The sequence below is a fragment of the Callithrix jacchus genome, chromosome 3, assembly GCF_049354715.1.
Source record: "Callithrix jacchus isolate 240 chromosome 3, calJac240_pri, whole genome shotgun sequence".
Taxonomy (NCBI): Eukaryota; Metazoa; Chordata; class Mammalia; order Primates; family Cebidae; genus Callithrix; species Callithrix jacchus.
Window position 1 is genome coordinate 152,640,009 of NC_133504.1, and position 26,040 is coordinate 152,666,048.

The 26,040-nt window shown below is 39.9% G+C and overlaps 1 protein-coding gene across 41 annotated transcripts in view; it reads left to right on the forward strand.

Moving 5' to 3' along the window:
* Positions 1-26,040, forward strand: part of APBB2 (amyloid beta precursor protein binding family B member 2) — a 476,200-nt gene that overhangs the window by 69,372 nt on the left and 380,788 nt on the right. For 7 of the 41 annotated variants that reach the window (XM_078367305.1, XM_078367298.1, XM_078367311.1 and 4 more), the window contains exon 2: positions 24,663-24,789. The exons of the other annotated variants lie outside the window; for them this stretch is intronic. The gene's annotated coding sequence lies outside the window, so the exon portion shown is untranslated. The remainder of the gene's footprint in view (positions 1-24,662; positions 24,790-26,040) is intronic. 41 annotated transcript variants of the gene reach the window in all.

The window sequence follows — 26,040 nt, forward strand, 5'->3', positions numbered from 1 at the left end:
TGCTCAGGATAATTAGGGAGGATAAGTTCCAGCCACCAGGGGAGAGCAACTGGTGGTCTCAAAATATTCTTTGCAAATATATTAGTCTGAAAATTGCATTTTAATGTGGTGTACTAGTAAAATAGAATTTTACTTGCTAAATTATTCTATGTTAATAGTGGTATATTTTTTCTAGAGAAAGACTAATATTATTTTTAAAAATAGGTCATTCATTTTTTCCAAAATAATTGAATTATCCTTTGGAATAACCTGTTAGTTCTTCCACTTCTATTTCAGTCAGGGTAATAGAATACAAGAAAGCAGATTAAATTTTATGTTAAGAATTTTATTTTTCAGAAATGTTATTTTTCCCACAATGTTTGCTTTGATCAGCTTTGCTCTACTGTGCACTGTGACTTGAATGCTATATTTTGGTATTTAAAGTGAGTTAAGGAATTTATGTGGTGCTTTTCACCATGTAGGTGATACTAGTGTAATATATTCATTTAATTATATCTGATGTCATTCAAATAGTAATTCTTGAAATGAGTTGGTTAACAATCATTTCAAAGAGTAATTCTTGAAGTGTTTGGTTAACAATTACTCATACCAGAGAATTTCCCCAAATCTGTCTCAAGAGCCAAATTCTGAATTAGCCTATTGTGGAAATTTCTTTGTTTTCTAGCATACAGAGAAAATCAGGGTGCCAGTGCATGGTGAATGTATTTCTCATGATTTACAAGTGAACAAAGTACAGTTGATAGACAGCAAATGTACCAGTTTGCCACTAGACTCTGGAAGAACAGTGAAGCTATTAATAAGAGAAATTCGAAACATAACCTTTTACTTGAATAGTTGTGTACCTCGTTTATGTTTTTCCTTGAAGGCTAGTTATTGTCAGGCTAATGGAAATCTGCAAGTTGCACGTAATCTTAAACTGTTAGCTGTGGATCGCAAAGAACCATGAGCTTTTAAAATAAGTGGGCACCTCTATTAAGAGTTTAACAAATGAAATATCAATGATTATAGGTTGCTGTTATCAAATATTATTTAATTATTGTTCATTGGTCAAAATTCAAAGGTATTTGCATGTTCTCACTCATAAGTGGGTGTTGAGCAATGAAAACACATGACACAGGGAGGGGAACATCACACACTGGGGCCTGTTTGGGGGGTGAGGGGAATTGGGGAGGGACAGCATTAGGAGGAATACCTAATGTAGATGACGGGGTGATGGATACAGCAAACCACCGTGGCACGTGTACACCTATGTAACAAACCTGCATGTTTTGCACATGTACCCCAGAACTTAAAGTATAATTAAAAAAAAAAAAGAAAAAAAATTGAAAGGTGTTGCTTTAGTGCAAGAAAAGGAGGTGCATGATAAATTAGCAGTGTGGGCAGGTAAGTGGATTGTAAGTATTTCATTTGGATTTTTTTGGGTATATTAACTGGCATCTATTCTAAAGAAATACTTGCTTTTTTTATGATAAGGAGAGTTTCTCATTTACTTAAAGGATGTGTATGTTTTGGTGCGTTCCATTTACCTGTATAAAGTGAAACCTGGAATCTCAAACCATTATTTCTTTTCTCTGAAGAGTAGTTTGAGAACTGGCAAATCTTGCAGTTATAAGATAACTGGTTAAAGAGACTCATGTTATCTCTGTGCATCTCTGGAGTCAGTTCTATAGAGGGTACCTGTTATGGGTTAAATTATGTCCCCCCAAAATATATACCTTGAAGTCCTAATACTTCGTATCTGTAAATGCAACCTTATTTTGGAAAGGGTTTTTGCAGATGTTAAGGTGAGGTCATACTGGATGGAGTAGGATGGGTACTTAATCCATTATGACTGGTTTCCTTATAAGAAGAAGGAAATTTGTTTTTGTTTTGTTTTGGTTATCCTGGCTCTCTCTAAGTTTTAGAAGAAGAGGGAAATTTGGACCCAGACACACAGGGAGAATGTCATATAAAGACAGACACACAGAGGGAAGATGGCCATGTGAAGATGGAGGCGGAGACTGCGCTTGTGCTGCCGCAACCAAGGGATGCTTGGGGCTACCAGAGGCTTGGAGAATCAAGGAAGGGTCCTCTCGCGAAGGCTTTGAAGGGATCGTGGCTCTGCCAGCACCTTGATTTCAGACTTCTAGCTTCTGGAACAGAGAGATAATACATTTCAGTTCTTTTAAGACACCCGGTTTTTAGTAGTTTGTTACAGCAGCCACAGGACACTTAATCCACAAGCCTTTGGAATCAGACAGCCTGCGTTTGAATCCTGCCTTTACCTTTTAATGCTGTGATCTTGGGCAAGTTATTGAACCTCATGGTGCTGCAGTTGACTCATCTGTAAAACAGGACTAAAAATAATAGCTTCCTTCTATAGTTGTTTTAAGGATAAAATAATATATGTATAGCACTTTGAAAGTGCTTGCTACAGCCAGGCGCAGTGGCTCATGCCTATAATCCCAACACTTTGGGAGGCTGAGATGGGTAGATCATAAGCTCAGGAGTTTGACACCAGCCTGGCCAAACATGGTAAAACTCTGTCTCTACTGAAAATACAAAAAAAAAAAGAGCCGGGCGTGGTGGCGTGTGCCTGTATTCCCAGCTACCTAGGGGCTGAGGCAGGAGAATCGCTTGAACCTGGGAGGCAGAGGTTGCTGTCAGCCAAGATTGTGCCATTGCCCTCCAGCCTGAGTGACAGAACGAGACTCCGTCTCAAAAAAAAAGTGCTTGCTGCTATTATATTTTAAAAACCAATCATTTCAAAACTAAATGGAAATGATATTTGATAATTTGACAGATATCTCCAAAACTTCCTCTTTAAGGACGGGCCATATGCTAGCTGATAAGTGTCCAGATTGGCCCAGGCAGACAGGATCCCTTCTCTCCTACATCCATCAGGTGCTTATTCCTCCATTAGCATGAAGAAAGACATGTTCCATGTGGCAGCATTATGGGCAAGAACTGGGTGTAGCCCTTCCTGTGGACCTCAGAGACGTGTAATAGGGAGGTAGTGAATACGGAGCCAGACTGCTTGGGTTCAAATTTTAGTTCTTATCAGCTCTGACCTTGGGGAGTGATGGAATTTTTGGACTTTTTTCTCTACCTCCACATCTGCAAAATGGAGACAATAACAACACCTTTCTCAGAAGGGTTATTGTAAGGATTAAATTAGTTAAAATACTTAAAGTACCTAGAATAGTCAGCATTTAATGAATATTGTTATATTATCAAATGAAACCAGAAAGACCTCAAATTTGTAAATTCATTCTTTTGCATTTTATTAAGTGTGGAGAATTCATGCATAAATCAGATGCACATAGAACTCATAGTCAAATGGGGGAGATTTATTCATCTACATATTAGTAAAATAGCATATGAACAAAGAATATGGGGGTAGAAAGAACAGTGTGATTAATTCTCCTGGGAGTGTCAGGAAGAGTTGTTTTGAGAAGAGTTTTGAAAGTCCAGTAGGAGTTCCCAGGCAGCAAAGGAGGAATAGAGCTTAGAGAAAGCAGGAGCAAGCATCTCTAAAGACATGGGCAGATACAGCAGACACCAGAAGTTACTCACAGTGCTACAAGAGTGTAGACTCTGGAGCCAGTTTTGAAATCCTGCCACTTACTGCTGTATGACCTTGAACCACTTTCTCGACCTCTCTGTGCCTCTGTATTTTCATCCTTTAAGTGGGGATCATAGGCTTTGAGAATATTAAATAAGTAGATTAACTTGGAGTGCTTAGATCAGTGCTTGGCCAAAGGAAGTGCTCAGAGAATACTGGCTTTAATTAGTTTTACTACTCTTGGATTTGCTATTGGAAGATAAGCATTAAGAAGGCTCATCAAATGTTCTCAGTTGAGTTCAGCGATTCCTGTGGGGTTGGATAACTGCTGCGGCCTTGAGCCTGTATACTCTCTTGAAAACAACTTTCACCATTTGAACACTGATATTAAGAGGTGAAAAAATAACATGCATATTATTCGAGCAGGAGAAAACAGTATTAATATAGGCCAGACATTGGCACAAAGTTGTGTACAGATTGCTGATTAGGCAAAATAAAAAAAATAAATCAGCATGTTGAGCCAACATGATTTTGTTATTAAATCTGATGAACCACCTGTATCTTTAACTGATCAATTTGAAGATAGTTTTGGTTTGTTGTTAATTGTCTTCAGATTACCCAGTGACATCAGTCTATGTTCTGAACTAATACAATTTTTGAAAAACCAGCCCTGGAGCACCCCCTCCATGGAGCACAGGCCTCACTTGGCCTGTGTTCAGAGGGGGAAAGGGAACGTGTGGGATTTCTTTGGCCACACATTTCAGAGCTTATGATGGCAAATGCATGATTTCAGCCATGGTCTCACTTAGTTTTATTTTTATTTTTGAAGAGGAGGGTTATTTCCAATTGTGGTTTTCTTTGATCATGAAAAGAAAATGTGCTTATGATGGCAAGACTCAGGCAAAAAGAGAGTAAAAAGTAAACATCACTAGAAATTTCAACATTTGGAGATAATTGTTAACACTTGGGGTCAAACCTTCTAAGCCTCTCCCCACAAAAGTGGGGGACTTTTTCTCAGTGACAAGGGCAGAGAAGGCTAGCATTGGATATGGGGCAGTGAGGTTTTGGGGGAGATGCTTAGTTAAAAATTATTCTGGAAAACTCTAGAAAGAAACGACAAAATGGTGATAATAGAATTATTTTGCATTAAATGTGTTTAAAATGTTGGTGATAATAAGTGGCTGAGCAAAGGTTACCTATATATTGATCCAGCATGTGTTTATTGAGTACCCACTAGGTGCTAGGGATCTAGTAGTGGACACAACAGATGAAAATCTGAACTTTGGTGGCACTTGCACCCAGTGTCAGGAGTACAGACAGTAATTAACCATAGTATGTAATTGACATTACAAAGTGTAAGTGCTGTGATGCAGAATGAACTGGACTGAGGGATGGGAGATGAGGGGGCAGGCTAGGAGGAGGGGATGTGATTTTTAAATGTGGGAGGGGACTTGAAAGAGTTGAGGGAGGATCCCCTGGATTGTGCATATGGGGGGAAGAGGTGTTTCAGGAGGGGAGGATGTCAGCAGGGTGGGAATGAGGTCAGTGAGGGGAGGAGGAGCAAAGGATTCAGAAGGATCAAAGGGTAGGGGTGAGAGCTAGAAAACACCTGTAGGGCTGTTTAGGCCACAGAAAGGGCCTTGACATTGATGCCAACGAAGATACGAAAGTTTCAGGCAAGGGTAACAACGTAACTTACATTTTATGAGGGTCCTCTGGTCCTGTGGGAAGAACAGACTTTAGGGGTGCTGAGGCAAAACAGGGAGACCTGTGGTGAGGTTCTTTGGTGATATGGTTTGGGAGAATGGTGGAGACCTGGATGCAGGTAGGAGCAGTGGAAGTGGCAAGAAATGACTGGATTCTGAATGTTTGCTCCAAGTGGAGCAAGCAGGGTTTGCTGATAGATTGAGTGTGGGGTATGACAGAAAGAGAGGAGTCAAGGATGATTCAGAGGATCTTAGTTGGAGCAGCTGGAAGCAGGAGGCTGCTGTGAATGGAGTTGTAATGGAGCAGGTTTCAGTGGGGATTTCAACCATGGCGTTTCACCAGCATCCTAGTGGTGATTTGAGCCGGGTAGTTGGACCTATGAGTTTGGAGCTTAGGAGAAGGGACTGAGAGGAAGGTAGGTTTGGGAGTGTAACAGTCATTCAGAGAGGAGGTGAAGACTTTCAGAGCACTGCCAGGTGAGGGCTGGGCAGATGAGGAAGAGTTGGCAAAGGGGGCTTGAGGAGCAGTGGCCACTGAGACGGGAGTGTGACATCTTAGAAGCCAAGCAAAGACAATGTATTTCAAGGGAGAGGTCTGATCCACTGGGTCAGATCTAAAAATAAATTGTACCTCTTGTTAAACTGTAGTCATCATCACTGAAAATTTAAGAGTTATCCAATATTAGGTCAATAAAGCAAAAACTAAAAAAAAAAAACAAAAACCGATGAGTGAGTGTTCCTTAGGTTTTATCTTACTTCAATATGTGGAATTATTTTAAGTATAAAGTACAGATGCCTCTGTTCTCTCTTTCCACTCATTGTTAACAGTTAATAGTCTGGATAACTTTTCAAATATGTATATTTATTTTACTGTAATTTTGGGGGGAAAGTCTTGCTCTGTTGTCCAGGCTGGAGTGCAGTGGTATGATCTCACCTCACTATGGTGTCTAGGCTCAGATGATCCTCCCACCTCAGCCTTCCAAGTAGCTGGGACTACAGGCGCATGCCACCATGCCCAGCTAATTTTTGTATTTTCTGTAGAGACAGGGTTTCACCATCTTCCCCAAGCTGGTCTCAAACTCCTGGGTTCAAGCAGTCTACCTGCTGTGGTCTCCCAAAGTGCTGGGATTACAGGCATAAGCCACCGTGCCCAGCCCCAGATGTGTATATTTATTATATCTATATTGATATCTGTGTATCTATGTCTATAAATTATCTGTCTTTTTTTTCTTTTTTGAGACAGAGCTTCAAAAAAAAAAACTGGAGTGCATTGGCACAGGCTGTAGTACAGTGGTGCAGTCATGGCTCATTGCAACCTTGAACTCCTGGGCTCAAGTTATCCTCCTGTGTCAGCCCCCCAAATAGTTGGGAAGATAGGCACACACCATCATACCCAGCTAATTAAAACTTTTGGGGGTCTCACTGTGTTGCTAAGAATGGTTTTGAACTCCTCAAAGTTTGGGCTTAAGCAATCCTCCTGCCTTGGGCTTCCAAAGTTCTTGCATTACAAGCTTGAGCCACTGTGCCTGGCCTAAATTTCACTCTTAACAAAATATTTCAAATATAGAAATAATCCAAAAAGTAGGGACTAATGTTCTAGATACTGATACCTACCACACCCATCAGAAAAGAAATGTGACCACTGTTCTGGATATTTTCAAATTTATTCTTACTTATCCATTATTGCTGTTATTTTTCATATTTTTATTTGTGCCATTCAACATATTCCCTTGTACGACTACTTATTAGTGTGTTTTTCACTGATGAAAAGTAGCTTACCTTGGGGAGTCCCTGGTTTCCATTTGGAGAGCTCAGGAGTGCCTGTGGGAGTACCATGGTCTAGGGCTAGAACTGAGGTTTTGGAACCCTTCAGTTCTTGCTGCAGATCCTAGATCTTTTTTTTTTTTTGAGACGGGAGTTTCGTTGTTGTTACCCAGACTGGAGTGCAATGGCACGATCTCGGCTCACCACAACCTCCGCCTTCTGGGTTCAAGCAATTCTCCTGCCTCAGCCTCCCAAGTAGCTGGGACTACAGGCGCGTACCACCATGCCCAGCTAATTTTTGTATTTTTAGTAGAGACGGGGTTTCACCTCCTTGACCAGGATGGTCTTGATCTCTTGACCTCGTGATCCACCCGCCTCAGCCTCCCAAAGTGCTGGGATTATAGGCGTGAGCCACCGCACCCGGCCTAGATCCTAGCTCTTTGACCAGCTGTGATCTTGGACAAGTCACCTGAGCTTCATGCATCTCAGTTCTCTTCATCCACAGGACTGAAAATAAAATTCCATCCTTGAAAGGTTATTGTGGGGCTTGTAGGAAATAGCATATGTAAAGTACCTGAGAGGGTTGTCATAGAGTATGTACCAGTTGCATTTGTTCCTTTTCCAGGTCTTATCATCTTTTCCCTATTTTACTGTTGTTAGTTGGTGGACAAAAAAGATTGAGAGGTACATTATTTAAATAAATATGCTTTGGTTATCTACAAAGAGATATTGAAGTTAGATAATTTTAGCGCATAAAATAGGTGAACAGTAACTAGAGCTCGACCAGTTTTTGCTTTTGCATTTAAAAATTTTATTTTATTTTATTTTTTAAGATGGGGTTTCACCATGTTGGTCAGGCTGGTCTTAAAGTCCTGACCTCAGGCGATCCCACCCGCCTTGGCCTCCAAAGTGCTTGGATTACAGGCATGAGCCACCACGCTAGGCATTTAAAAAATTTAAATACAGTTTCATAACCAGTAAGCCTTTAGGTTTCACTGTGAACAGGTTCATTGTCAAGCTCACTACTAGCAGTTTGGTGGTCTTCTTCAGAAGACCAGAAATAGAATTAAAAATGTTAAATACAGCTTCTTAGTCAGTAAGCCTTTAGGTTCACTGCAGGAGAAGAGTGGCCAGTAATCTGGTCTCTGTTATGATTACGATGTCCTGCCTGTCCTATTCTACAGCCTCAGGAAAGCATAGCACCGCAAAGGACCCATCTCAGCATCAGTTGATGTGGTCTCAGTGATCAAAGATGTGGTTTGACTCAGCTATGGTTTGGTGCAAATAGGTCTTTAACGGCAGTGGTGGAATGAAAGGGCTTAAAAGTGGGGAAAGGACTTTATTGATTTTGTCATTACTGACAGATAACAGGTCCTGTAAATGTTTAATATTGGCCATATCTTATGTGATGCATTGATATCTGCACTGGGGGATGTAACTGAGTGAGGATTGCCCAGCACATGAGAGGCACAATCAAATGGTGCCTTTAACCTGTGGTTCGCAGACAGGCCACCCACTTGGTGAGTGACTTAGATTGGTGGGAACCATCTTCTTTTTATAAAAAAAGTGATTTAAAAAAATTGATTATATATAAGGTACACAACATGGTGTTATGGTATGGTACATACAGAGAGTAAAATCGTTACTATAGTGAACCAAATCAACACATTCGTCATCTCATAGTTACCCATTTTTTGTTTTGTTTTTGTGCCAAGAGCAGCTAAAATCTATTCATTTAGCAGGAATCCCAAATACACAGTTTTAATAACTGTAGTCCTATCATTGTTCATTAGATTCCTAGTTCATCCTACATATCTGCTATTCTATATCTTCTAATGTATATTTCCTACCTCTCCCCTTCCATCCCACTATTTTATTCTCTATCTCTCTATGTTTGACATTTAAAAAAATGTTTTTTAAGATTCCACAAATAAGTGGGATCATGCAGCATTTTTCTTTCCATGTCTGGCAGAATATCACTTAGCATAATATCTTGCAGCTTTATCCATGTTGTGGCCAATGGCAAGATCCTCTTTTTTAAAGCTGAGTAATATTCTGTTGCATGAATATACCACAGTTTATCTATTCCTTTGTAGATGTACACTTAGGTTGTTTCCATATCTTGGCTATTGGGAGTAATCCTGCAATGAACATGGCAGTGCAGATATCTTTATGAAGTGGTGCTTTCATTTCCTTTGGGTGTATGCCCAGAAGAGGGATTGCTGGCTCATATAGTAGTTCTGTTTTTAATTTCTTTGGTAACCTCCATACTGTTTTTCCATAATGGCTACACAAATCTATATTCCCGCCAACAGTGTACAGATGTTCCCTTTTCTCCACACTTTCAGCAGCATTTGTTATCTCTTGACCTTTTTTGACAACAGCATTCCTAATGGGTGTGAATGCTTTCATAGTGCTTTTAATTTCTTTCTTTCTTTTTTTTTTTCTTTTTTAAGAGATGGGGTTTCTCCATGTTGGTCAGGCTGGTCTTGAACTCCCGACCTCAGGTGATCCGCCCACCTCGGCCTCCCAAAGTGCTGGGATTACAGGCATGAGCCACCGTGCCCAGCAGTGCTTTCAATTTCAATTTGCATTTCCCTGATGATTAATCGATGTCGAGTTTCTTTTCATATATCTGTTGGAGATTTTTATGTCTTCTTTTGGAAAAAATGTCTATCCAGGTGACTTTTTCATTTCTTTAATCATGTTATTTATTTTTCTACTGCTGAGTTGTATGAGTTCTTTATAAATTTTGGATAGTGACCCCCTTATCAGGTATACGGTTTGCAAATGTTTTTTCCCAGTCCATAGGTTGCCATTTCATTTTATTGTTTTCTTTGCTGCGCAGAAAAGGTTTTGATGTAGTTTGATGTAGTCTTATTTATTAATTTTTGCTTTTATGACCCAGACTTTTGTCATTATATTCAAAAAAATCATTGCCAAGACCAATGTTAAGGAACTTTTCCCCTATATTCTCTTCTGGGAGTATTTATGGTTTCACGTATTATGTTTAGATCTTTTATCCATTTTGAGTTGATTTTTGTGTATGGTGTAAGACGAGGGTCCCGTTTTATCCTTTCGTGTGTGGAAATCCAGTTTTCCCAGTATCCTTAATTGATGAAACTATCCTTTCCCCATTGTGCCTACTCAGTGCCCTTCTTAAATACTAGGTGACTCTATAGAACCGTCTTCTTTCACACTTGGATTTTTAAAGGAGAGTTGGGGGAGAAATAAAAATAAATGAATGCATAGAAATAAACTTTAACAGTAATTTGATAGCTATTGATGTTGTCAGTGGATACCAGGTTGGGCAAGGGAATTGGGCTGTTGCAGATTGTTCATAACCTAGTCATGTGGTTCAATTATGTTGAGCACACAGTCCTTAATAAGGGGGAGAGGAGGCTGTTTATTGGTTAAAGTGGACAAAGGAGGAAAATATATGTGGTATAAGTTGTCCGCCCTCCTCATCCTCCCCACTCCAGTCCTCTGGTCCCATGAGTGACATGTTTTATCAGTCTGAGATCAATCTGAGCATTCTCCTTCCTGGACAGGCAAGGCTGCTGTCAGTGAGATGTTTCAGACCTCTTGGGTGAGACCTGACTCCACTGGATCCCTGCCAAGCTCCTCCTTAGAGAGGAGAATTAAATCGATCAGGTTGGGTCTCAAAGCAGGGTCCACACGGGAAATGATGGGCCAACCACAGCTCTCTCTGGTTTTTCTTCTGCCAGTCTTTTTACTGCTCTCATTCATCAGAAACAGCAGATCGGCCTTGGTCCATTTCTTCAAAGCTACTTAATCAGAAGTAGATTCGCTTTCTTTGGCTTTTTTTCTTTTTTCAGATCTTAAAGTGTTTTACTTTGTGTTGGCACAACCATTTTGTGTTACTTTGGAGGTAAAGCTTAGCTGACTCCAGGAGTCAAGCTATATTTTTATGGCCAGGTATGTATGATTAGTATGACGTTGCCTCATGCATAATCTGTGCAACAAAAGATATTCAGTGTCCAAACCTAATAATACAAAAGTGGATATGTATCCCTTTTTCCATGCTGGATACTTGCTCTTTTTTTCCCTACCTCTTCTGATTTAATCACAGAACTTTAAGAAATAGCCTATGTCGCCAGGTACGGTGGCTCATGCCTATAATAAGGTAGGTGGATCACGAGGTCAGGGTTTCAAGACCAACCTGGCCAAGATGGTGAAATCCCATCTGTACTAAAAATACAAAAATTAGCCAGATGCAGTGTTGAGTGCTTGTAATCCCAGCTACTTGGGGGCTGAGGCAGAGAATTGCTTGAACCCAGGAGGTGGAGGTTGCAGTGAGCTGAGATCATGCCACTGCACTCCAGCCTGGGCACCAGAGCAAGATTTTGTCTCAAAAAGAAAAGAAAAAAGAAGAGGGGAGGGGAGAGGAGGGGAGAACCTATGTAGGAAGTTTTTTGATATGGTAAATTTTAGAAAGCAAATGTACTGCAGTGAAATCATACTAAGCAGTATGTTAAGCTATGGGACATTTTTATTTCTTCACAAATGATAACACTGGGAATTATCAACTTTCTAATGAAAAAAATAATAGCATGTATAAGATTGGACCTACTTGGATAATTAAATATTAATGAAAGAAGATGTGACTTTTGATTTTTAGCCATGAAGTTTTAAGGTACTTCTATTTGTAGGCATGCGTAATTATTTACTAAATTCAGGAAACAGTTACGGATTTTCAACCCTGTGCTTGGGCAATGTGTGAGGTGCTTAGGAGACAGAAGTGAAAGAGTCCCAGGCCTGTCTCCCAGTGGTTCACAGACAGTAGGTGCTATCGTGTGGAAACCTGTTCCTGTAACACTGAAGAGGGATCAGTTCATTTTGTCTGGGGTCTTAGAGAAAGAAAAAAGGAAATTACTTACAATGTCAGGGCCACAATTCCTATGCCTGAGGAATCTGAGCTGTGTCCAGAACACTTAGCTGATGACTTCCTCAGGAGAGAGAAATAGACAGCTATTTACTTGTACTGATGACTTTAGTTTGTTGAGATGCTTTTATTGCTTGATTTTTTTGAAGTGAGGCTGTTTTATTGTTAGGAGCAGCGGCCAGAGAGCTGTTTTGGGGAGGAGATTTGCTGTCACTATAGTGCTCTAGGGCTGGGAGACTTTTATTTACTCATTAACTTTTTACATTAAGGAAAAGCACACAAATCTTAGGTGTACAGGTTGATTTTTCCATATATATCTACCTGTTTAGTCATTACCCAGGTTAAGATAGATAACATTCCCATCACTCCTGTGGCCTTCCTCCTGTCCCTTTCCAGGCACTACCCCTCCCATTGTAACTTCATCTCTGTAGGCAAGTTTTCCCTCTTTGAACTTTGTGTAAATGGAATCATGAAGTGATTCAGTATATGCTTTCATTCTGAACATGCCTGTGCAGCCATCCACATTGTTGTGAGTAGCAACGGCTCATTTTTTTCCCGTGTGTATTATATGAATATGCTTCAGCTTATCCATGTTACTGTTGACAGACATTTGGTTTTCCAGTTTATGGCTTCTGGGAATAACGGTGCTATGAATATTCTTGTATTTGCCTTTGGTAGACACTTACCAGGCATTTCTGTTAGGCATATTCTTAGGAGTAGGATTTCTGAATTGTAAGACATGCGTAGGTTGTTTAATAAAATCTTCCAAACTGGTGGTTCCAGTTTACATTTCTACTAACTGGTGTTGCCATCAGTTTTTTTTTTAAGATGGAGTTTCACTGTTGTTACCCAGACTGGAGTGCAATGGCACGATCTCGGCTCACCGCAACCTCCACCTCCTGGGTTCCAGCAATTCTCCTGCCTCAGCCTCCCCAGTTTTTTGTTTTTGTTTTTGTTTTTGTTTTTTAACTGAGACAGGGTCTCACTGTCACCTAGGCTGGAGTGCAGTGGCATGATCTTGGCTCACTGCATCTCTGCTTCCTGGGCTCAGGCAAACCTCCCGCTTCAGCCTCCCAAGTAGCCCAGACTACAGGCACGTGCCACCGTGCCTGGATAGTTGCCACCACTTTTAACCCTGTTTTAACTGCCTGTGTTCCTGACCATAGTTCACATAAGTCCCCTACACCTACAGGCACTGTCTTAGTCTGTTCAGGCTGCTGTAACAAAATACCCTAGATTGAGTGACTTCAACAACAGACATTTATTTCTCACAGTTCTGGAGTCTGGAAAACGTTCCAGATGAAGGTGCTGGCAGATTAGGGGCCTGCTTTCTGGCTCATGGATGGCCGTCTTCTCATAGTGTCCTCATATGGCAGAAAAGGGCCAGAAAGCTCATAGAGGATTTTTTTATAAGGGCACAAATCCCATCCCTGAGGCCTGCACCCTCATGATCTAATCACTTCTCAAAGGCCCCACCTCCTAGTACCATCACATTTGGAGTTGGGATTCCAGCACATGAATTTTGGAGGGGAACAGACATTTGGTCTGTAACAGATACCACAGTTGGAAATCTTCCTGCCTCTTTGAGATTCTTTTCTTTTACTTCATGGAGGTAGCTCATCAACAGGGATGGAAATGTCTCTGGAATCTGTTTTCTTTTTTCTTTTTCAGTCCCCAGATGTCTTCATTTTTTTCTCACCTTGATGATGGCAAAGCCAAGCCTGCTAATTGGTTGTTCTGTCTCTAGATTTTCTTTTCTACAAGCCAACCTCTAAATGTTTCCCTAGAATAGAATGATACATAACTAAAAGCACTCATCACAATTCATAGGCACTGTAATGTGAATTGAATGGAAATCTGATTTTAAAACTGGCTAGTATAAAGTCTAAACTCCTTTGCATAAATATGTATATTGGAAAGAGTTAAGGAGTAATGATTTTTCTTTCTATTGGGGATATCATTTGGGAAAAATATAAATACACATATATTAATCTATATGTATTTATGTATACACATATATACACACATGCATACATAGAGATTTTTTTCCTTTGGCACTGCAGTAAGATTTGTGTTACAAAAGAAACTAAAGGACAAATGGATAACTTCATGTCACAGAAATGAATTGAGAATACTGTCTATTTAAAGATCTTTCAGTTTAGATTCTAAAAGTTTTGGTAACTTTTATAACTCTTGGTTGGCATTTTACAGTTTATGAATGTGTATGTATGTACATAAATGTCTGTGTTGCTCATTTAATTCTTACAACAACTATGTTCAATAGACAGTATCCCAGTATTCTTTTTTTGCAAATGAGGAAATAGGGTCTCTGATGAGCTGAACAAGTTGTCTAGGGTAACATGAATAGTACTGGATGGTTTAGTAGATATAACCAAGTCTTCTGAATTCATACACATGGTCATTAAATTCAGTTATATCCTATCTGTGTATGACTTTTGTAGATAAGCTCTGAACTGATGTTTGTATATGTAATATTAGTCTATTGGTCCAACTCTGTGTTATTAATGTTGTTTGTTTTTCTCAAATTTAAAAGACTCGTATCTTTTTTCATGTTATAAAAATGGCATGGTTTTCAGCAGGAAACACAACAATAAATAACAAAGTATAAAAAGCTAATTTTAAAAAAATTACCTGAGGCCGGGCGCGGTGGCTTAAGCCTGTAATCCCAGCACTTTGGGAGGCCGAGGTGGGTGGATCATGAGGTCAAGAGATCGAGACCATCCTGGTCAACATGGTGAAACCGGTCTCTACTAAAAATACAAAAAATTAGCTGGGCATGGTGGCGCGTGCCTATAATCCCAGCTACTCAGGAGGCTGAGGCAGGAGAATTGCCTGAACCCAGGAGGCAGAGGTTGCGGTGAGTCGAGATCGCGCCATTGCACTCCAGCCTGGGTAACAAGAGCGAAACTCTGTCTCAAAAAAAAAAAAAAAAAAAAAAAAATTACCTGAAATCCCACCATTTTGATAGGTGTTTCATTTTAATATTTGACAAGTAAAGGACTGCTGCCCTTTGCTACCTGAGATCTTATTTTGTATCATTGTATCTTCACTTCATTAGGAAAACAATTCTTAGAGAAGCTCGTCTCTGACCTGATTTTATTTCTGTGCTGGAGTTAGTTGGATGCTAGTACTTGAAATCTTAAATGAAAAGACAAATGCGAAATACCATTCTCACATTAATGATTTCTGTATGTGTGCAGGGAGAGGCTAGGAATTTTAGTGATAAAATTAGGTTCTTTGTTGCTATACACCTTAAATGCTTGTTTGCATTTCAAATGCAAATGCAGTCAAATGCATGAATTTGGAGTCTGACAAGTTTAGGTATCAGCTCTGGCTTCCTCATATCCTAGTTGTATGGCATTGAGCATGTTTCTCGATTAATTCCTACCTGGTAGGGTTGCTGTGAAGATCCAATAGTGCAAAAGCAGTTACAGTTAGTAATAATAATAGTGCTGTGTTAAATGCATTTTTACTCATAATGTTTCCAATTTATGATGGGTTTATTGCAGTGTAAGTCAAGGGTATCAGTAATGTGGTGCTTTATTTATAGTCAACGGTAATTTGTTTCCAAATAAAGTAGAGATCTGAACTTCAACAATGACAATACTGAGTGTTTCCATAGGATTGCATAGACTCCTCATTTTTTTTTTCTTGAGTGATGCAGTTGTTGACATAGTATAAGCGTTGACACATTGTATTTTGGAACTTCTTGGAATCTGCTTAATGGCAAACAAGTAGCCGAGAACTGAAGGTCTTAGCTGCAAAGTGAGCATACATACACAGCCCTGCAAAGCTAGGTGCATACCAGACAAATGAATAACGTGCTAATTATTATCCTACCTTGTGTAGTAATAGAATTGTAGCTTCAGGCACTAGGTAAGATCCAGCTTTTTAAGCTGGCAAAAATAGTGATTACTATTTTTAGTTCAGTTTCTGCTTTTTGAAAAAACATAGTATATACTATTTGCTACTCCTGGATGGTTTTATGTGTCTTAATTAATGTGATCTTATTGCATTTGTACCTTGAGGCTGCTTTAGTGAAAGATGTAATTTCAGAAGGCTGATGAAATTAGATAGGTCTGACTAGAAAGACTCTGTTATTCATATTTATGGTTATAAAATATTTTAGGTACATCTATGTAAGACATTCTTGTGCTATAAACACACAGACACTGTTGTGAATCAGTTTGCCTCAGAGTGTGGTAGAGTAGTTACAGACCAGTATAGTAGCTCTAGCGTGGGGGTGATTTGTTGTTTTTGTTGGGGATGTTTTTGGTATTAAACATGACTTTACATTTTTCACTTGGAATTTCATCATGCAATGCTATGTACAGAAATGAAAGTGATTCTAAGCCAAACACACACAACGCTCCTCAGCTTTATTACTTTATAGTCAGACCTAACACATTCTGATTGAATTGGCATGAGGTACGTGACCAGATAGAAATCAGCTTAATTTGGGTCTATACTTCATGGAAAATCTATTTTAAATCACTTTCCAGAGCCAAATGCAATTAAAGTGTTACAATAAAGTGAAGGACAATTTTCTGAGAAAGAAAAAAAAATACTGTTTTGAATGAAAAAAATACTATTTGACACAGTCAATAAAGAAGAAAAGCCAGCCGGGTGCGGTGGCTCACGCCTGTAATCCCAGCACTTTGGGAGGCCGAGGCGGGTGGATCACGAGGTCAAAAGATCGAGACCATCCTGGTCAGCATGGTGAAACCCCGTCTCTACCAAAAATACAAAAATTAGCTGGGCATGGTGGAGCACGCCTGTAGTCCCAGCTACTTGGGAGGCTGAGGCAGGAGAATTGCTTGAACCTAGGAGGCAGAGGTTGCAGTGAGTCGAGATCGCGCCATTGCACTTCAGCCTGGGTAACAAGAGCGAAACTCCGTCTTACCAAAAAAAAAAAAAAAAAGAAGAAAAGCTATAATAAACTATTTGTAATGATAACAAGCAGAGCAGAGTTTCTTTGAAATGGGAGTTAGGAATTAACATAAAGGTGTCACACAGCAATTGAATTAACATAAAGGTGTACACAGTTACTGTACATTATATTCCCTACCTTAAAGGTTATGGTCCTGAAACCCTCTTGGTAGTAGATCTTGTGATTGTGAAACTTGAAATCTTAGGGGAAAAGGTCATAGGCGTCAAGAGAAGAAGTGAACTTTAGGAACTTAGTACACATTATATTTCAAATTCTGTAAAATCAACAGCAGTGTGCACATTAGAAATCTCACACAGTCTCATTGTAATGCTGTGTATTCCTTTTGCTTTGTTATACATAATAACCATATTAAGATGCTTTTGGTGTATCCAGGGGCCAGTCATCTGTCCAGATACTCATTGCCTTTTCTTCATTCCTCTCTGCTTCCTCCATCCGTGTATTTCCAATCATTTCTCCTTTCCTACGAGGTGCCATTTTAGGCTTTGGGGATACAATGAAACAAAGTCCCTGCCTCAGTAAGATTACACTGTAGTACAGGGAGATAGGTAAGTGTCTCAGGTTAGATTCTCCAAAGGCAGACACTGAAATTGAGTTTAGGAAGGAGGATGTTTATTTGGGATCAAATCCTCTGAACAGGAGGTGGAAGCAGGATTGCGCAGAGGAAGAAGCTGAGCTGTGATGCAGGTTTGACAGAGTAGAGTCTCTGCCAACCCTCCAGAGAGCTCTGCAGTGAGTGTCTCTTCTCAGAGGGTCCCACTCTGAGGTGTGGACTCCCCTTTTGGGAAGAGTGTGACCTCAGGGAGGTGAGGCTGTGCTCTGTAGCCAAGGCTCACTCTAAGGAGCTGACTCCTGGATGCTGTTTACCTGCAGCTGCTCAGCAAGTTCTTTCTTGATTGGGGGATCTAACAGTGCATCTCCCAATCTGCCACAATAAGTACTTAAAGTACCTGGTGGTGACACATAATGGAGAAAAACAGTGGATGAGGAGGACAGACAGTGTTGGAGGGAGGAAAAGGCCTTAAGGAGTGATTTAAACAGAGATCTAAAGGAATTAAGGGCTCTGGGACAGACTGGTCTAAGCCCAGGGAAGAGCTAGAGCAAAGGCTAGAAGGGAGCCTGGCCTGTTGGGAGGAACAATAAGGGGGCCAGTGTGTGAGCTAGGGTGTGAGCATGTAGGGTCTTTTGGCCATTGCCTTTTATCCTTTATGAGGGGGTATATTAGTTTGCTAGGGCTGCTGTACCAAACTACTATAAACTGGATGGCTTAAACCAGGGGTCCCCAACCCTCAGCCAGGGATACTGGTCTGTGGCCTGTTAGGAACTGGGCCACAGCGGGAGGTGAGTGGCGGGCCAGCGAATGAAGCTTCATCTCTATTTACAGCTGCTCCCTATTGCTCTCATTGCTGCCTGAGCTCTGCTCCCTGTTAGAACAGTGGTGGCTTTAGATTCTCAAAGGAGCACGAACCCTATTGTGAATTGCACATGTGGGGGATCTAGGTTGTACACTATTTATGAGAATCTAATGCCTGATGATGTGTCACTGTCTCCATCACCCCTAGATGGGACCGTCTAGTTGCAGGAAAGCTCAGGGCTGCCACTGATTCTACATTATGGTGAATTATATAATTATTTAATTATATATTACAATGTAATAACAGTAGAAGTAAAGCTCACAATAAGTGTAATGCCCTTGAATTTTTATGAAATCCTCCCCCCCAGCCCTGCCGGCAACTCCCCAAATCTATAGAAAAATTGTCTTCCATGAAACCGAAAAGGTTTGGTGCCAAAAAGGTTGGGGACAATGGGCTTAAACAACAGAAATTATTGTTTTACAGTTCTGGAGGCTGGAAGCCTGACTCAGGTTATTGGTAGAGTTGGTTCCTTCTGAAGATCATGAGAGAGAGAATCTGTTCCATCCCTCTTTCCTAGCACTTGGTGGTTTTCTGGCAATATGTGGCATTCCTTGGCTTATAGATCCCTGCCTTAATCTTTATATGGTGGTCTCCCTATGTATGTGTCTCTATGTCCAAATTTTCTCTTTTTATAAGGACATCATTCATACTGGAATTGGGGGTCCACCTAAATGACCTCATCTTAACTAACTACATCTGCAATGACATTATTTCTGAATATGGTCACATTCTGTGATACTGGAGGTTAAGAGTATAGTGTGTGAATTTTTGAGGGACACAGTTCAACCTAGAACAGGTGGGAAGCCATCAGTGGGTTTTGAGCAGCAGGATAATACGATCCAACCTAAGTTTATAATGGATCACTGTTTTGTGGAGAATAGGATGAAAGGAGGAAGCAGAGCCATTGTGAAGAGCTAGGCAAGACATGGTGATTGCTGGGCTGGGTTGCTAGAGAGGGTGGTGGTGTGGACAGGTTCTAGATATAAGGTGGAGCTGATAGGATTTCCTTATAAATTAGATATGGACTGAGAGAGAGAGAGAATACAAGCATAGACAAGGATGGCTCTCCTGGGCAACTAGAAGAATGGAGTTGCTATTTACTGAGATGGGCAAGGTCTTGGGAGAAGCCAATTTGGAGGTAACATTAGGAGTTTGATTTAGGACTTAAGTTAATGATGCCTCTTAGACACTGATATGGCTAGGCTTTGTGTCCCCCACCCCAAATCTCATTTTGAACTGTAATCCCCACATGTCAGGGGATGATTCCTCCATGCTGCTCTCATGGTAATGAGTGAGTTCTCACAATATCTGATGGTTTTATAAGGGGCTCTTTTTTGTTGGCTTGGCTCTTCGTCCTCCTGTCTTGTCAGGAAGGAGCCTTGCTTCCCCTTGACCTTCTGTCATCATTTGTAACTCTCCTGAGGCCTCCCAGACATGCTTATCTGTGAGTCACTTAAACCTCTTTCCTTTATAAATTGTCCAGTCTCAGACAGTTCTTTATAGCAGCATGAAAACAGATTAATATAGATATTCATGTGATGATATTGAATAGGCAGTTGGATATATGAGAGATTCTGGAATCCAGAGTTCAAAGAAGTTTCAGCTGGAAATGTCATTTGAAAGGCAGCTATACTCACCACTATACCACCAATACCAGAGATATGATTTGTAAATCATGAATATGTAGAAGGTATTTGAAGACATGAGGTTAACCAAAATTACCTTGGAGAGATCACCAAGAAGGCAGCTACTGAATGTTTCCAGTTAGAGTAATCATTCAGTAGAATGAAGGTTCAAATTGACTGTTGGCTTTGGCAACGTGGAGGTCATTGGTGATCTTGACAGGCAGTTTTGATAGAATGGTAGGAATCAAAGCCTGATTGGAGTGAGCTCAATGGGAGGAGAGAGATTGAGACTAAATATAGACAGCCCTTGATTTTACAAATGTCTCTCCCATGTTCATCCTGGACATGCAGAGTCACTAGGATGCTAGAGATGGAAAGATCTTTATATAACCTTCATAGAAGGGAAGTTCAGTATTTCTCAGTCCTCCTTTTTATGTTACAAGGTTATTTAACCTTAACTCTGCACAGTAAAGATGGTAAAGATGACTTCATGCCAAAGGATGTTATGTTAGTCCCTTTCAAACAAGTTTTAGCTCCTGTTCTCCTAACAGGATAGTATATTAATACTGAGTTCTTGGGGTGGGGTGGTGAGTAACAGCATGTTAGGCTTACATAGGATTAGTCATGAAGTCATAAGGGAAGAAATATTTGACCTAAAAGGATGTTTATCTGGGATTCACTTGCATAAATAAAGAAAATGAAGAAATTATACATAATTAGCTCTTGGGATAATTTACATCCAAAAACAATTTTAACCACATTTTATTTTCCTCTTTCACATACCTTAAAATCAAGAGTTATAAGCAAAGTATAATTAACACACTTGAGTTTCATCTTCTCTCATTATCCAAGGTAAGGGAGCAGAAGACCCAAAAGGGCAACCGAAAGAATAGAGTGAAACAAAAGGGCCCTTGAGATGTAACCTTGCCTTGTCAAGTTCCCTAGCACCTCACAATGGCTTGGTGAAACAGTTTAGGAAACACTCTATGCCTGTTGGAATTGAATGTGGGTGAAGGTGTGAACTTAAGCTTTCAGGAAGACCTGTGCAATTTCATAATCAAAGGAGATATTAAATGCTTAGTTTCTACAAGGCCATGTTAGCTCTTAAAATGATTTTTTAAATGTAATTGATTGGATTAAATTTGATCACTGATGTCCTTGTTCTTTTGAAAAGAGCACCTGTTCTATTACTTCATAGAATTCATCTGACCAAATGTGATTTTTTTTTTTTTTGAGGTGAAAGGGACTTCTTTGAGAGGTTCATTCTTTTCCACTGAGTTCACAGAGGGGAAAAAAGGAAGGAAGTGGAATTAAACTATCCAATGAAAAGAGCTTTGGATTTAATACAAGAGAAACTTTTCCTAATGAGGCCTCTTTAGGGTGGTCATGGTGTAGCATTTGTAAATCACTCCCTTGTAGACAATCAAGGTGAAGTGATTAGGAGTTCTTGAAGGTGGGAGGTCTTTCTGGTCCACTGGAAGACATAAGAAAACATGTGGGCAAATTTACTGTTTAGTAATTTTTATTTTTGTTTTAGAGACAGGGTCTTATTCTGTCATCCAGGTTGAAGTGCAGTGGTGCGATCATAGCTCGCTGCAGCCTCCACCTCCTGGGCTCAAGTGATCCTCTGGCCTCACTCCCACCTCCCCCAAGTAGCTGGGACTACATGCATGTACCACCACTATGACTGGGTATTTTTTTTTTTTTTAAGAAACAGGGTCTAGCTAAGTTTTCCAGGCTGATCTTGAACTTCTAGCCTCAAGTCGTCCTCCCGCCTCCCCCTCCCATGAGGCTGGGGTTACTGACATGAGCCACTGTGTCCAGCCTCATATACTCTTAAGGACCCTGAATCAAGCACACATAACCCCACCTTCATGAGGGTTACTTAGATTCATTCAGGATCCATAGGAGCATGGTATTTAAAAGCATCTGTGTCCCTGTAAGAGACAGTGAGGAAGGGGTCAGGCATGCTGCCTTATACCAATGGATGTTCTTCACCAACCCAAACCTTTGCCCACAGAGACATGATTTCTCAGGTTTCTGTCTATTCTGAGAGCTGTTTTTTTTCATGTACTTTCCCTTTTCGTCTTATCTGATATTGGTCTCTTAAATTCAGCATTGAAATTTAAGTATGAAAGAAAAAGGAGGATTAGTTGGATATTGTTTCTATTAAATTCTCCAATGAGTTAGCGTATTATCAAGTACCATTTTGTTTGCTTTCCACTGAGGTTTTAAAATATTATCATTTCTAAAATAAGGAAGATTCCCAGGCAGCTGTCTTCCTTACTTTTGAATTCATATATAATCTAGTGTTATTAACCCTTTGTAGTTCTTTATGCCAGTGTGTGTCTGTTTTGGGAATTTTTAAATAAAGCCAGCTGTGTTAAATATTCACAGAATCGACTTTCACTTGCTTAAAGTCTTTAGTGATTTATCTTCAGGGAGTGTTAATACGGCAGCAATTCTGCATTACATTTCTTGCACCAACATTTAATTGATACTATATTTCATGAGGATTATTGCAGGTTTATTGCTGTTGTATTTAGAGTTGCGGTCCTGGGCTGGTAATCTAGAAGCGTGAGATTCCCAGATCTGTTGTTTCGATTTTAATGTGTGTTCTTTTGAGCTGACAGGGTTGAAAAGGGCTGTTAACTATTTAACAGGCCTGATAGATAAGAGCTGTTTTAGTAGAGTAGACCCGGGGATACTTTTTCTATGGATGTTGTATGAATATGTTTTTTACATGATGGCAGATGAATCAAATTTGTATATATTTTTAAATTGATATATATGTTGATGTGATCTATGTTGTTTTGGTGGGTATTAGTGTTTGCTTTATTTCTCAATTGAGGTACCCGGGATATCTCAGGCTGTGTAAATGGCAGCAGTTGTACTGTTTTAAAACAGGTAATTTACATTGTTATTCTCGCTGAGAAACTTCAGTAGTTTCTCAGAACATTAGAACACAGTTCTCGCCGGGCGCGGTGGCTCACGCCTGTAATCCCAGCACTTTGGGAGGCGAGGCAGGTGGACCACAAGGTCAAGAGATTGAGACCATCCTGGTCAACATGGTGAAACCCTGTCTCTACTAAAAATACAAAAAATTAGCCGGGCATGGTAGCATGTGCCTGTAATCCCAGCTACTCGGGAGGCTGAGGCAGGAGGATTGCCTGAACCCAGGAGGCGGAGGTTGTGGTGAGCCAAGATCGTGCCATTGCACTCCAGCCTGGGTAACAAGAGCGAAACTCTGTCTCAAAAAAAACAAAACAAACAAACAAAAAAAAACAGTTCTCCACAGTGGAACCTCACACTGTATGACACTTAGCAAGTGTTCATCATTGTATTGAAAGTACAAATACATGTCTGTACAACAGAAGACTTTTTGTTGATTGAATAAATGGATGTCTGTGCAATAGATGTCACACATACAACACATCCGTGGACCCTGAAGGAAGAAGGAGAGTTTGACCATCGAACACATTAATAAATGTTTATTTAATGAATGAAAAGTGGGAAAGAGGTAGGAGACAGTTCTGGGTGGCTAGAAGGGAGGAGTAAAAACTGTAGAGGCAAAAAAGTACAAGGCAAGGCTACAGCCCAAGTATTTGTATTGGATTTAACCCAGGCAGCAGAATGTTCTGGAAGGAACCTCAGACTAGGAGTTAACACACTTGGATCTTTGCCACTTGTTAAGAATGTGGTCTTGGGTGACTCAGTGAACTTTTGGGCCTTGGTTTTCTCATCTGCCCTGGCTTCCCCAAAAGCTTACTATGAAGGTCAGATGAGAAAATTTATTTGAGAGTGTTTTGCAAACCCTGAAGGGTCATCCATATTAGACGGTGATGTGAGCCTTGATGGAAGATGAGGTTCATCCAACAAGTATTTACTGAGCACCTGCCCCGGGCCATGCACTGTGATAGATGGTAGCAATACAGTGGAGGGTAAAGCACACACCTTATCTCCTGGCTTTTGTTCTAGTGGGTGAGAAAGATATTAATCAAACAAGAGTCACTCAAATAGAGAATTACATACTGTGATAAGTACTTTGAAGTACAGGATACCAGAGGCTCATTCTAGTCTGTGTGACTTTGTGGTTTATTCTGTAAATGTGTGTAGAGATTTTAGAGATCTTTAGTAGTAGGATAGATTGACAAAGGATTGGCATCTGGAAGAATCAAAAAGTTACCATACTCTCTGTGTGTGTGTGTGTGTGTGTGTGTATTTTCTCTCGAAATTGTCTTGATGTTTAGTTTAATACTGATACATGTGGGTGAGGTTTTCTGGAGTTTTGATATTCATATGGTTTGCATTTGGCATATTAGTGAACATCTATTTGTAGTTAAACATGAAGTTGTTCAGCATAAAATATTAGTAAACACTTACATAGGTTCTTTTGCATGTGGGACCCTGTATTTAGTGCTTCATATATACAGGTTGAGCATCTATAATATGAAAATCTGAAATCCAAAGTGCTCCAAAATCTGAAACTTCTTGAGCGCTGACATGATGTTCAAAGGAGAGGCTCATTGGAACATTTCAGATTTTTGGATTATAGATGCTTAACTGGTTATAATGCAAATATTCTCAAATACAAAAAAATCTAAAACTTGAAACACTTCTGGTGGTCCCAAGCATTTGGGATTAAGGAATACTTACCCTGTATTAACTCATATTAACTCCCAACAACCACTCTTGAGACCACGTTATTCAACCATATTATCCTCATTTTACAGACAAGGAAACTGAAACTTGCCAGGCTATGCAGCTAGTAGGTGGAACTTGCACCCAGACCAGGTGTGTGTTCATCGCTGCATTATCATCTCTTCATAAAACAAAGAATTTAATATTGTGTGAACTAAGGTAAGGTAACCTTTAAATAACCACTGTGCATTTCTTTGTTTCAATATATTTCATTCCTCCTGATTTTTAAAATAAATATTTTTGTTAATTACAAAATTAAGAACAAAATTTATTTTAAAGCCAGATTACGGTTTGCATTTTACAATGAAGAATGAACTACCATCAAGCTTGGTAGTTCTTGATGCTGCTTTCAGAGTGGCATAGCTACCCATTTCCCCCTTTGTTTTATTACCAGAATAACTATCAGCTAAGTCAGTGAGTGTCCAAATCTCTTTACGGTGGTAGATCATGTTTGCCTCCTTTCACTGCCCAGAAAAGCTTCAATTCTGTACCAACTGCATTTTAGTTCTAGGGCAGAAGAGTCTTAGAGCGGATAGCGTCGGTGGTGTGTACTTAAACTGACCCTCTGAATTCACAGATAGGAACCCCAAAATGAAGGCAGCCAACCACTTTTCATGGTGTTAATTATTGGCAGAGCTAGACCCAAAGAGCAGGACCCAGAACATCAGCCCAGTTCCCCCATGGCCTATTTAGACATTGCTCATTTTTATGCTTTTTTTTTTGTACACTATTTCTATTCTGTTGCATTGTGTAATATAGTTGACAGTGAAATTTTGCATTAATTCAGCTAAGTCCTAATGCTGTGAAGTAGAGGTGTAAGGCATGCTCTGGCTGTTTTCAAAATGAGTTTGTGTTCAGATTATTTCAATCTAGGTGTTAATAAGATATTGAATTTTTTTTTCTTATAATTTTAGTTTCTGTCAACGGCAAATCCTTTATGAAATGAACTGTCTCATGTTATTTTCCTTCATCGCACAACTATACTTTTCATTTGTTTTGGTTCTTTTTCTTAACACTAAATTAAAACTTTGACCTTAAACTATGGACTAGTGTAGATAAGCTACAAAATGTTGGACTTCAGAATCGAACGAAACCCATAGTTTTGGATTACTTTGGTTTATGGCCCAGAATTACTGACATTTTTTAATAGTGATAGTAAGAGAAAATGTTTTGCAGTGTCTCATAAAGGACTTTTTATATGTTACTTATTGAATCTGCTTTTGTTTTTTGTCCTTTGGGCTCTGCAGGGTGAGGGCCAAGAAGGGTGGGAGGGGGAAGAAGTGGAAAGTCTAGTGTAACCCACTTTGTTCCCTAAGGGCTCTGGTTTAATTCGGTTAATGGTGTAAACTGCTCAAAAATACATTCTCTGTGGGAATTGGGTGTAGATACAATGTTACTAGGAAAGAGACA